The following is a 13,581-nucleotide window of genomic DNA, read 5'->3' on the forward strand; positions in this document are numbered from 1 at the left end:
TCCAAAGTCTTTCTTTTTTGTCTTTTATCTCTATACCTGTTTTGCAATCTACTGAATGGGAACATCCCATTAGTCACCCAGCCACTGTGAAAAGCAGCACGCCTTTCTGTGAGAGCATAACTGGGGCAATGAATGTATCTGCCAGACATGAACCAGTGATTATAACTGTTCCAGGGTTCATTCACTTCTAAATAGGGAATGTGATGTGAATATGAATATGCATGTCCATTTTTACTCTGTATCTCATATCTTCCAAGACAGCTGCAGGGGGCTGGGGATAGCAGGACAGATAGTAGCATTATTTGGGAGGAGTGTGAGTGAGCAAACCTCACACACTCGCGTACCAGGAAAAGCTCATGAGATGGTGGCTAAATAAGCCTTTGTGTAATTTTTATGTATGATTTTCCACTATGAGTCACCATCATTTACATGTTATCTAACACTGAGAGTCCTGAGCTGATACTACTTTCTCAAAGGGTGAATCCGGCTCCCTAGGCTGCATGCTGAGCTTGGAAGAGGTGCTCTCATGCTGAAGGAGTTAATGGTTTGCTAGAATAACTGTCATCAGACAACTGTGTTACAAAGAGCAGCAGTTACCAAAATACATTTTCGCCTGCAGCATGCAAGAACAATACAGCTATTGTATTGTAACCACAGAACTTGGCACAAAGATAAGCTTGAAAGCGAATCGTGTTTTGTTTGTTGCGGAAGTGATGGAATCCATTGAAAGGTTATTGTTCGACTTCTTTTGAAGCAAATTCCATCCCCCTTAGTGAAGAGTGTCTGCACTCAGGTTGGGAGGAGGAGGGGGCTGTTCAGTAGTGTTACCTTTGGTCCACTAGACAGTCTGGAGGATAAGGTCATTAACCTGCATCCAGGTGACCCTTCATAACCCCCCTCCAATGGACCATGATTTCTATCAGAGATAACGAAAAGCTCTGGAGGAGGTTCCTCAGTAAAGAGTAGCTCAGAATTTTCTATTTTCATCAGAAAAGCCACCCCCTAAAAATAAATCCTGGTTTGAAAGCAGAATATTTTCAGAACTTCTCAACAATGACACATTTTGTTTGCAAACGTGTAGTTCTTAGAGGAAAGAAAGAAAGAGAAAGAAGGAGAAGTTGACTTTCAGGCTATATAGGATGCTTAATCCTCATGGAAGTGGACAAGGTGTACAGGACTGAATTCATTCAAGCTGCACCGATTTGGGATAAGAGAGGAGGAAAATGCTGGAGATTTTAAAGGCCTTGAAATGATAGAGGATTATCCAAAAGTGCTCTTGCACATCCCTGTTAATGCATACACAGGATGGAGGGATAATGATAATTAGCCATATCCCCACCAACAACTACCACCTATTTCTCATTGCTGAGAGGAACTGCCACAGATTGAGAAGAATTGGAATTTCTGACCCTATTTGATTCCCATCTCACACCTCTTCCAACAGAGGACTGCAGACATTAGGGTTTATGAGTAAGGACAGAAGATCAGGAGATTGGCTTAAAGAAAGTGGGATTTAAAAAGAACACCATTAAAGCCTAAAAATGCATTTTTCCTTCACCTAAAAATGCATTTTTCCTTCACCTAAAAATGAATTTTTCCTTCATGGTCTGTAGTATTTTAGGATACATTTTGTTTTCTTTCCTTAAGCTTTTCTTCCCAGCAAGGAAGCATATGTATCAGTACTCAGTATTCTAATGAAACTCATTGATTCTCAAGTAATCACTCGATATTAGGAGCTGTGCCATTAAAGAAAAAAAGAGATGCAAAATGAAATTACAGGAGTAAGGAACTCCAGTATTATGAATATGGAATGGCTTTTACATTTTCTCTGAGGTTATTATGCCCTCAGCACTTTGCTGATTTTTTAAAGTGCATCATTTCATTTGAGTCACTTCCCCTACAAATTACGTGCTTAAGAACCTGCTGATGTTGCCTCTGACATTAAGAAAAACATCCCACTTTAGACTTTATTTTCCACCCCCCGCTATATCCGTGTTTTATCTCTATATACACTGTGAGGCAAAGAGGATTCTTTAGTTTTTTTTAATGAGGAGCAGCAGAGATGGGCTCGGTTACCATTAGGTGTCATGTACAATGCAGAGCTGCCTTCATGCTTCAGTCCTTCTTGTTGTTTTTCAGCATATGGCTTGTTTTTCTACCCTTTTAATTAACTTTACAATTGGTATTACTGATTTTAAGCCAAATTTATACCAAAACTGTGGTATTTTATCCAAAATGTCCTGGGCCAGTAGCCTCAACTCTTCCCCCACGCAATGGGGACAAACAGGCACTTCTACAACATGAGCCATTCGACCCATATTAAATGCCTGCCCTCTGGTACCCACACAGTGAGTTGCTATGTTTCAAAGGAAAGATTAATTCATCTCACTGAAACTACCCACAAATGAGCAATTGGTGCCAGTGTTGCTTGTTTTCCAGAGCAAACCCCTTCAACCTTCCCTTGAAGCTTAAGTTCACCCTTATGCTTCTCCTATCTCAGCTGCCTTTTCAGCTGTCTGCATTTACTGCCGCAAAGAAACAGATCCAATGGGAAATCCAGGCAGCAGAAGGGAAGATGGAGAAATCTATGTGCAAAGCAATGGAGAACCACCCAGAAACAAACACCATCCATTCTCCTTCCACGCTGTGTTACTGTTTCCCACTAACTGCTGGCACTCCAACCATCAGCCAGGTTCTGCTCCCACTCCAGACTGGCTGTGAATCCAGCACAGCTTCTGGGGGCTGCTGCCAGGATAACTGAGAGCAGCACATCCTCTCCAGCTCCTTTTGCACTTTGCAGTGAAAGCATGGAGCACTTGCTTTGGAAGTGACAAAGCCCTGCACTCACAGGTGGCCATCTTTTGCCATCTTCTGCTCTCAGGGTAGGCTGGAGAAGAAGAAACTATTTGGAAGTGCTGAGCACAGAACAGTAGCATTAGGGAAAGAAGCAAGGGCAAAACACAGTCATGCCGCAGTACTATCACAATATGTGATTGTAATGGGAAGAGATACAACAAGAATCGCTGATAAAAAGAAGAATGAAAAGAGTGAGAGCTAGTAGCAGGGTTGCTAAATGCTGATCAATGCTTTAAGGCGGCCTTTGATTTTTTTTTAATTAATTATACATTCCCTCATACTTTGTACTGCCGTTGATTTAATTGGACTCCTTATTTTTAGACAAGTGCAGCACAAGGAAGATAGGATACAGCTTTCAGAAGCTCAGCTCTAGCCTCATTCTGCCTCATTCGGTACCATTGGGAGCAAAATTAGGCTAATGCTGAGATCTTCTGAAAGCCTCGTGCTCCTGATGCAGTTCAGCACATCACACGGGATGGAGTAACCTCCACACAGCTCCACCCATGCAGGAATCCATGCAGAACTGGGCTCATCATCCCAAAACCGTAATGCAGGAAAGAATTAGTTTTGAGGAGCAGAGAAAGGTACTGAAGTCTGTCTGCTACTGAAGAATTTGCCCAGATACTCACTTCAGCCTCACCACATGCAAATGGTTTTGTGTAATGGCTGAGGGAGGCAGGGGTGGTTAACAGGAGTGGTTAGCAGCAGCAGACCAGCTCAAGGAATAAGGAAGGGCTGAGGCCAGGCTGGTGTCACCTCACCTGCCTGCACGCATGGAGCAGCAGCTGCCAGCACTGTGAGCACAGGATGCTGCAGACCCGCAGCCCTGAAATAGTTGGTGATTTTCTCTACGCCTCAGTTCCTCCAGTCATGAGATCCCCCAGACACATATGTCTTGTCAAAACACATTCTGCTCTTTCGACTTCCCCGGGATAATCATTTCTGCTAAACTTTCCCAGTATGTCTACAGTTTTAGCCATATAAAAGTGCTTCTGTTGGGAACAGTTTATTCACTTTCAGATCTCAACTGCTGTACAACAGTTTTCAGACCAAAGTCATGCCTGACCCATCGCTCAGAAGTGCAGAGCGTGCATTTGAACCCTGATGTCTGTGAGCATCCAGCTCCAGCAGTGCCAAGACTCCCAAGGCCACACTGTGCACATTTGTTTGATGGCCGATGCCTTTCTCATGACTGCAGCATTTCCTAGGGCTTGCTTCTTTGATGCCTAATGCCCTGTCACATACATACGGCACAGAACATATTGCCCTGTTGGCAAGACTGATATATTATTGCCACATTTGTTGCACTTACAAAGAAAAACACACTTCTTAATATGCTTTCAAGACATCACACACACACAAAATAGATAAGATGGAGCTCGGTTGTAGAAGGTTTCCATCACGAATAATTTTAGAAGAACACCCCCACATCAGTTCTGATACTCCATTGCGGGGGAGATCTACGCTATGGAAATGAGATGATGCCAGCGTGTATGTGTCAGTCTGCTCAACAATACCTGCCTGAAAAGATCAATCTGGATAGCAAGGTCTTCAAGGCAAGCCTCCAAGACCCAGCCTCCCACACAGCCCTGGCACTGTGATGAGGTGTGCCTGCATATGGGACAGGCTTATGGTGAAGCACTAAGGCGAGGTGTGAGCCGGCTCTGGTGAATGAATAGCAAAGGAAAAACGATGAGGAAAACCATGTTGTCCTCAGGCAACACATCTTGTCTGAAAACCTTTACGGTCAAAACTCTTTGCTAAAGGGAAGCACCAAATCTCCCAGCATTTGGTCACCTGAGCAATCCCAAAAAGGCAGGAGTCATGTTGCCCGATCACCAAAGCAGAGGAGGCAGAGGACAGGCCGGGTGGGGGGACAATTGACAAGAGTCAATTCTATCTTGGCAAACACTACTAAAATCCTTAGAAATTATTCCAGAAGAACAGACTCAAAGGCTTGATTTGCAATAACCTTTCAGCAGACGCTTTGCAGAAGAGCAGCTGGCATCTGCTTATATCTCACTGAAGTGTGTAAGTACCTGCTTGAAGGTAATATATGCATAATCACTCTTTGGTGTAGGGATGATTACTACATCCAGGTATCATCAAGGTCTTCCTATTTTCTTTCTTTGTAATCCACTTATTTATTCAGGAAGAATATGATCAGATACAGCAATAGAGTTAGAACTGACAGGCCTTATAAAATCAGGAAAGCATGCAGGGAAATACTCCCTCTGTGCAATAAAGTTTTCTCATTACATTCTCAGATCCTTTATCTCAGCGTTTCTCAGTTTATCACAATTCTTCATTTCCTGTTCCCTTTTAGAGTTCAAATGTGTATATAAAATATATATATATATATTTAATGTGGCTTTCTTTTTTTAACCCTTCCACAGCTAACATTCAAAACCTTTTATCCAGACCTTACATACAAATGCCAGATAATTTAACTGGATGCCACAGGGACAGCATAATAACATAATCTGGAGGTTGGGACTTCTCTCAACAACTGATTATATAACAGCAAAATAATTGTATGAAGCTTTTTAATGCTACCTGAAGTCGGTTAAGTGGGATAATGCAGACATTACCACGGCTATGCTTCTTTCCAGTTTGGATAGCCAACTTACTTGAGTGTGCAGGACTCCCATATTTGCCTGAATTTACTCCTCTTGCAACAAGAATAGGCAAACTAAAAGTGAAATCATTTAGACATCTCCATCAAAGCATTTGTCACAGCTTCATTTGACTACACTTTTCCTAATGCCACAGTCTGTGAGGTTATATTAGAGAGCTCACCAAAACTAGCAAAGACTCACAGTAGCTGAGGGCTAAAGAACAACATGAGACTGATACCCACACTGAAATTCACACCTGGGCTTGCTTACTAGCTATGTTTTCTAATGGAAACTTTGACATGAGCTTTAGTTACCGGTTTAACCACACACTTCATGTAGCTCTGAGGCACGAGACCGAGACCTGTATGAGATGTGTCACCCAACGACCGGCACCAAGATGCACCCAGCCCCCAGCACTATCTGGGGCTGTTTCAGCCCTGAGTCAGTGTCAGGTCTGTCTCGCTGTCTGCTCCATTCACCCTCCTGTCCGCCATGTCCTACAGCACTTGCCCACCTTCCCCATAGCAATGGTGGATAACCTGGACCTACCTAGATGGCAAGAAACACCGTGCAAGGAAGACTTATGTTAAAAAAAGACTGAAATAGTTGTATTGCTGAAAACAACCGAGGCTTGAAATAATTCCTGAACAGAGCTGTCTAGAGCAAGAGGCTATTTTGAGAGCCTCTTTTTGCCTCTAACCCAACTATCTCAGCACCCCACCCTTCTTCCTTCCACCTTCCTTAATTTCTTAGACTTCCTTCTAGTTGCTTTCTGTGAGTCTATTTTAGATGTGAGATTATGGTTAGCTTCTCTCTGGGCATCTACTTCTCATTTTCTGTCTCTGGGCTTCGCCTTTTCAGCAAAGTTGTGAGTCCATTAGTGCACACAACACCTAAGGTCCCTCACAGATTAACACACGTTGCCTAGAAAGAAGGCAGTAAGGTGGTGGAGTGAGCTTTCCCAAATGCAAAGCCTACATACAGAGCCAAACCTGCCAAGTCCAACTGTCAAGCACGAGTGTCTGAACAGCCACCTCCTGGGAGTTGCACATCCAGACATCCCAGCATTGCACAGAGGATCCATCTCCCAAAGCTCAGTGCTTGGTGGCTGGTAGAGCAGTTCATGGTAGGCCCAGTGTCACTGACTTCACAGAACAGCAGCTTTCTGGCAAATTGTGCAACTGCACCACCCCCAAACTTCCTGTTTTGAAACCCCAAGGAGCTGGAAAATGTTAACACCGGCACTTTAAAGTGCTAGTTGCGGCATTTTTTTTTCTTCTTCTTCTTCTTCCTAAAGATCTACATCACACTAGCAAGCTCTACACGGAGAGGAGCAGAGCGGGGCTGCACAAAGGGACTGGGGCAGGAAGGCTGTGTGCCACCATTACCCTCTGAGCACCCTGTGTTTGTTGCTGTGCTGTCACCAAGCAGGAGGTGACGTGGCAGATAGTGGGCTGATGGACACAGCATCCCACCTCCATCCATCCTACCCTGGGGAAACCCACTTGGATGGGGAGAGGAGGATTCAGCAACGATAGAACCAGGAGATGGCAAATCTGTTTCTCTGCAGCTCGCTTCTGTATAGGAAGAACAGCAGTGAGAAAGGAAGAAAGCGTGTTTGTCTTGAATAACACAAGGGAACTTCTTTCTTTCCAGTCAGCATGACAACTGCTTCCCTTTCTGGCTATCACTGAAATTCCAGATGATACATCTGAGCATACTTAAACCTCTAACTCGGCTCCATGCAAAGACATTGCCTTCCTGGCTAGCTAGAAATACATGAATGGTATTGGGATGAAAGTTCCTGCCCTACTGTGCTGCACAGGGTATTGAATAAGGACATCTGGTCATCCTGCAGCACTCTGGTTGGTATTTATACGAGGTGCTTAAATGGAACAGGGCTCTGCTTAAAGGCCTTCAGTTATCAACGCCTTCATTTGAATTGATTTGTATCATCTACCTTTGATTGTTTTGCTCATCTTCAGAATCTGCAGCCCTTTACCAGCTGCACTCATTATCCCTATCACCTTTACCAGTGCTCGCTCTGCAGCAGAGCATAGAACCTTTGTGAATCATCCAGCTGAGCTGCTGCCAGCTCTCATGACTTTGTTACAGAACACGGAGATGGTGTTTTCTTCAATATCCAGCTGCAGGACTTGTGTTATTTCCAGGCTCTGTTTCAGCAGGGGTACATCCCTAGATTTGCTTCTACCCTCACCCTACCCCTCTGTCAAACAGGGACCCAAAGGAGAGCACAGGGCTCCCAACATCTGAGCCCATTGCCCATATAAAAGCTGCACTATGGTTGTTTGGGAGAAAATAATCTCCTGTTTCTTTTTTAAACTGTATACCTCTTTAAAAATGTTAAATGGCTGCTACATTCCTTTCTTTATCCCGGACACTTTTTATGAGTCTGTACTTCCCTCTTCTTCAGCTTTAACAAGCTGGCTAAGCTGAGGATTAAGGGAATGACTTAGCACACATGTGCTACGGGAAGGGGAAAAAACACCTTTGAAATCTTATATAACATAAAAACCCAACACTCAAAGCAGATACACACACCCAGGCCCTCACTCTTGGCACTGAAAACTAATGGTCATCATGGTGCAGCCAGGCTGCAGCTTGCCAGCTGGAGCATCCTCTGAAAAAAGAACATTTAAGTGATGGAAACTAGGACTACATAGCAGCTCTTTTCCCAGCCTTATTTCTGGTGGTGCTTCCCATTGCTCTCTCTTTCCTATAACCAAGCTCAGCGTTCGCCAGCTGGGAGCAAGCAGCCACTGCTCCGGAAGGAATAGGAAGAGAAGCACTGAGCCCTGTCATGCTGTCAGGTACCTTCTGTAAATATTTATGTGACCTATGGGATACAGCATAGTCTGATGTCTTGCAGTCTCCGCAGCCACCGTGCAGCCCTGCAGCTCCTGTCAGAGCTCCCATCTTTCAGACAGGACCTGGGTCTCTGCCTGGCTGTGATCTGCTTATAGCACTGCTGAGCTCATTTGGGGTGCTGTGCTGAACTGTGTGTTCCTATGGGATCACAGCTTGGGGAGGACGTGGCTGCAAGGAGAACCACTGTTAGACACAGCGAGGGCTTTATGTCCTCTGTCATGTGCAGAAAGCAGCAGAAGGAAAAGCTGAGGTAGTCCCTTGAGGACTGAGCAATGCTTGGTGAAGGGAAGAAAAACCAACTCTTGCCACATACTTATTATGTTAGAGTGATTTCTTCCTTCCAAAAGCACTTGGGTTTTGCTTTTTTCCTTACAAACTGCAGAAAGGGAACCTACCCGCCCCCTCCCCATAAACAGGAACACGATCCCTAGTGATATCTTCCTGTCCCTATTTATAGCTGTAAGGTCACTCGAATGAGAACAGAAACGGTATCATATGATTTTTGGCGACCAACTGAATGAAATATTGAGAATTCTGAGGAACACGATTGAATAACCCACGACACAAAACATTGGGAAAAATCACCTCGATGTGGCCGGATTTGTTTGTAGGACAGCATAGCAGTTCTTAGACAAGCAGTCAATTATTTGGAATTTGGCTGTTTTCCCCTACAATAAATAATCAAGTAATTAAATGGACAGAAGTTTTGCTTGCAACATGGTTCTTCAATGGGCAATTGTTTCTTGAAAGCCCAGAATAGCCACATTTCTACTACTGCGCTGTTAACAGTGTAAACAATTGATGAAAACTGAAAGAAATTAAGAGATCTGCAAATGTCACTTAAGGGGCAGTTTGGAAACAAAGACAGAAAAGCTGGGAATTTCATTGTTTGCAAAGAATTTATAACTGTTTCCCTTTAAGTAGTGCTATAATATAGGATAGAGATTCAGGTAGGCTGATGGGAGTTAACTGTTGGCCTTACAGTCTATTCTGCACTGACAGCCGTGCTCCAACCTGTATTCCAACCTGCAAATACCCATTTTCTTCCAACATAAATTATGATCCATAATTTCTATCTTATCATGTCAGGAAGCTTCAAACTGAACCTAATGATGGGGAGAACCAAGTCCTTCCATCATGTTTAATGCGGTTTCCAGTAAATCTTTATTTACACAGCTAAATATTTTATGGGCCAAAGATTCAGGGTTACTTGAAATGATGAATTCATCCCTCCGAGGGGTTTTGTTCATAGATAAGAAGTTTGTCTAGGTTTGAGGCACATAATGAAAGGGAAGATTTAGTCATTCCCTTTCTTTTACAGGCTGCCTCCGTCCTTCCATTGCTCATTCACAAATCCCTGGTGCCTTTGTAGGCAGACAGCTTGTAGGTGGATCTGAGGTAGAAGCTGCTGCTGGTGTTTGTGAGCAGCGATGTGCAGGGCCGGCTCCTTCCTACAAACCAAAGGGTCAGCTGTGCCTATGGCAGGGTGAGGATCTCTGCTTATCACAGCAAAAGGAGAGCCAACAGGAATGGGGAAATTCAGCCCCAGGCAGCAGACAGAGGGGCCAACTCCTAATGAATTAGACATCAGTGCTGGAGAGCAAGAGGATGCTCTGCACCCAAGGGCTCAGCCCCACTGCATGACTCAACCCCTGCTTGGGGATCCCCGCTCACTGCCTGCCCCCAGCACTGTCATGTCCCCACTGCTGCCTGCCCTCTGCATCTCAGCTGTAGGAAGAAAATGGACCGAGTGCATTTAAATACCTCTTAACAGTTCACCCCTGTCCATCGTGCTATTTGCATTAACTTTGCTGCTTGGTAGCTCATTAGCCTGTGTGCAAAGCGCTGCTGGCAGCAATGCCACCCTCCTTTTTTAAATTGGACTGGAATAAGAAAGCTGAGCAATTACAAAGGATTTCTGTGCGGTGCTACTGAGACCGAAGGCTCTCTTTATGGTTAATGCATCATTCCCCATTACAGCCATTTCCTCTGAAGTAAATGGGATTTTGCCATTATACTTCATGTTTATTGATATATATTTCCTAGCTGAATTGACATTACTCTGTTGCTTTCTTTTTTTCCTACCCTGAAATTGCAGGAAGCCAAAAATCCTTCAACAATAATGAGTTAAATTCTGTAGTGTGCAGAGCTCTGCACTCTCCCATTAAGTGGGCTGGGATTAAAATGGACACCATTTACACATTAATATGTATTCTAGAATAGATACCATATATGACTCAGGCTAAGGGGCCAATTGCTGGGACATGTCCTAGCAATATCTCAGTGCTGTTCAACCAGAGGGAGACTTTCCTTACAACTTGACACTGAAGACTAAGGCAGAACAAACAAAAATACCTGATTCTTTGTAGTAGCTAAAACCCCTGCAGTGCTCTTGGAAGGTGCTATTAGCATCTTTCTCCCCCTCTGCACACCTGCAGCTCAGAGGTAGCATCCCCCTCCCTTTCTCTTCTATTTGCTGTCTGGTGCATTGCTGATTGAGCATCCTGTACTTCAGCTCCATAGGCAGCAGCAGCTGAGAGACCAAGCTGAGATCCAGCTGCAGTGTTGGCATGACCAGAAATGGTCACTGTGTGATGGCAGTTGGATGGATTCTGAAAAACAAGTTATTTTCTGCCTTTTCCTCTTCTTTCCATTTCTTACCCGTAGCTGCAGAGCTGCAGCCAGCACTTGCCACTCAGCATGGATAAATCTGAGCACCTAAGCCATAGTTAGTCACCTAATTAAGTGACCTGATTTTTCTTCAGGATCTGAGTTTTGTCTTCCAGCTCCCACTCAGCAGCTGGGAAAATCAGGCCAATTCTCAAAGTGACCAAACACAGCTGGGATGGGTTTTGAGCATTCAGCTTCTTCAAAGCGGATCCTACCAGGGCCTCAGAGCAGTCAGAGGAAGGGTCCTCTCCAGGTCCTGACTACAGAAAATGCTATTAGGGAGAGATTCAGTGCCTGCCCTAACCAGGAGCTATCAGTCAGCAGCAGCATCCCCAGCAGTAAATTAAAATCTCTCAGCTTCAGGTCCCGTGATAAAAATATACCTTGCCTTTTGTTTGCTTTATGCAGTATTTCCTCCTTGTGCAGAAAATTAAATTGAAAAGGGAGTTTATTGTCCCTGTGGATGAGATAGGCACCTTCTGAAATTGCTCATGAACAAAAGTGTGTGGGGCCCAGCCTTGTGCTTTCTGACACCCTTTGGGGTCCTGGGAGTACAAAGGCAATGAGGAAGGAGCTGCAGTCAAACCCAACAGAGCTCCATTGTGCAGCTTGTTCCACGGCAACATCAATTCATGAAGCCAACAAGGGTGGGTGGCAGAGCCGTCTGCCCTGCTAGATTCCTTCAGAGATCTGCTCTGGGGGCTGGAGAGAGTAAATAGGGAGAGCAGTTTGCAGCAGGAGAAACTGCTCATCTCAAAGCCAGAGCTTATCTGGGAGAGCGTTCTGAATTCACTGCCTCAGACACAACACAGATATGCTCCCTAACAATGGCTGGTCAGCTGAATTTAGTATTGTTGGATAGAGCCTCAGCAAGAGGGGGAGGTCAAACAAGCAAAGCAAGGCAACAGAAATGGTGGATGAAACTACAGGGAGGAAAACCCATTGCTCTGCCCAAGGAGCGGCCTCCCTTACAGCTCTGCAGCCCGTGCTTTCTGCAGAACTACTGTAAGCAAAGCAGTGGCCGTTGTGCAAAATACATCTGTGGCAGCCTGGGCAAGGTCAGCCAGGCAGAACAGAGCCAACCACGATGCTGGTCTGTCCTTGCAGAAGCAGGTGCTGGGACAAGCGGATCTCAGATGAGTGCTGGCAGATAAGGGCAGCAGAGCGCTTCAGGAGGAAGTATTTTCATAATCGCACATTTGCAACACAGCCCTTTTTTTTTGCAGCATTATCTTTCTGCCTTCCTCTTACTCTCAAAATGAACAAAAATATGTATATTCAAAGGGGTGGGGAAGCCGGTGGCAGAGCTGAAACACAGCTGAGTCAACAACATGCGTCTATGACCAAGTGGGTGACATTTCACATCGCCGCATGGTTATCAGAGCACCCTCCAAAGTCATCACTGCAGACAGAAAGGGCAATAGGTACACACATAAATGTCCCATGTGGCCCTATGGGCACACAGCTGGAGGGTCCCTGCTGCCCTAACCCTAGAGCCATAGATCATGACCATCTTCCCTCACTTTGGACCATTTCCTACAGCCAACCCAACACCCTCCTGCAGCACATAACACAGGGGTATTCAGTGCACTGATCCTGTCCCTTTGGTCAGACACATTCCCTCTGGCTTCAAGATGTCAGCAAGCTTTCTGAATTATCATTAAACTGTAACATACCATTTTTAGTAGGTTACTGCTTGAGGCCAGCCACTGTAAGCTAGAAGTTTTTCTGTCCTCAGACAGATTTTGTCATTAATAGCTCTGAGACACCCCATCTGTTTCTAGCACTGCCATCTGTGGGATCCCTCCTCTTCCCCTGCATTTAGAGGAAGGCTGCCTGGGACCCCACTGCCATCACTGTGTGCACCTCAGCCCTTCCTCCTCCCACACCACTTTGCACAAGTGCGTGCCGAGGGATTATCTGTTGTGAATTAGATTAAACCAACATCCCCTTCAGTCTGACCTCCTTCCTACCACATCTGTAGCTCTTGAGAGCAACGCTGCCCTTTTGCCTTTAAGCAGGAAGCCTTGAAATGAATTCAAGGTGCGTTGGCCTCCCGACACCCAGCTGAGGTCTGATTTCTGCCCTCAAATTCTAACATTTCTATCCTTTTCTGCCTCCTTCACTCATAATTTTTCTTAGATATTTATGCCTTTTGGATTCTGTGTGGATTCCTCATTTTGGCATTCAAAGCATTACAAAGCTGAGCTGATCCACAGCTGCATTTCAGTGCTGAGCATTTGGAAACACTACAGGGATAAAAAGGCAGCACCACCACACAGGTCTGTTCTGCAACTGGAAAACCCGCTTACCAGAAGACTTCAGCCTTGTTAGCTAGAGTGAAAAGGGATATACAGGCATCCTGATGGGAAACGAAGAAAAGAAGAGCACATTCACGTAGCAGGGGATGAAGGGAGCTAGTAAATTTTGGCAGGTTATTCTAACAGGGAAAGTCTCAGGTTTGTGCCCCCTGGTGGCAACTGCATCTCTCCTGTCCTCAGTGCTGCTGCAATGGCTGCACATCAGGGCTGAGCCTCAGCCACGGTCA

General features: G+C 45.0%; 1 protein-coding gene across 1 annotated transcript in view; it reads left to right on the plus strand.

Moving 5' to 3' along the window:
- Positions 1-13,581, plus strand: part of UBASH3B (ubiquitin associated and SH3 domain containing B) — a 47,287-nt gene that overhangs the window by 14,838 nt on the left and 18,868 nt on the right. The window lies entirely within an intron of this gene.

The sequence above is a fragment of the Coturnix japonica genome, chromosome 34, assembly GCF_054131305.1.
Source record: "Coturnix japonica strain WE chromosome 34, WE-NBRP24, whole genome shotgun sequence".
In the NCBI taxonomy this organism is placed as follows: domain Eukaryota; kingdom Metazoa; phylum Chordata; class Aves; order Galliformes; family Phasianidae; genus Coturnix; species Coturnix japonica.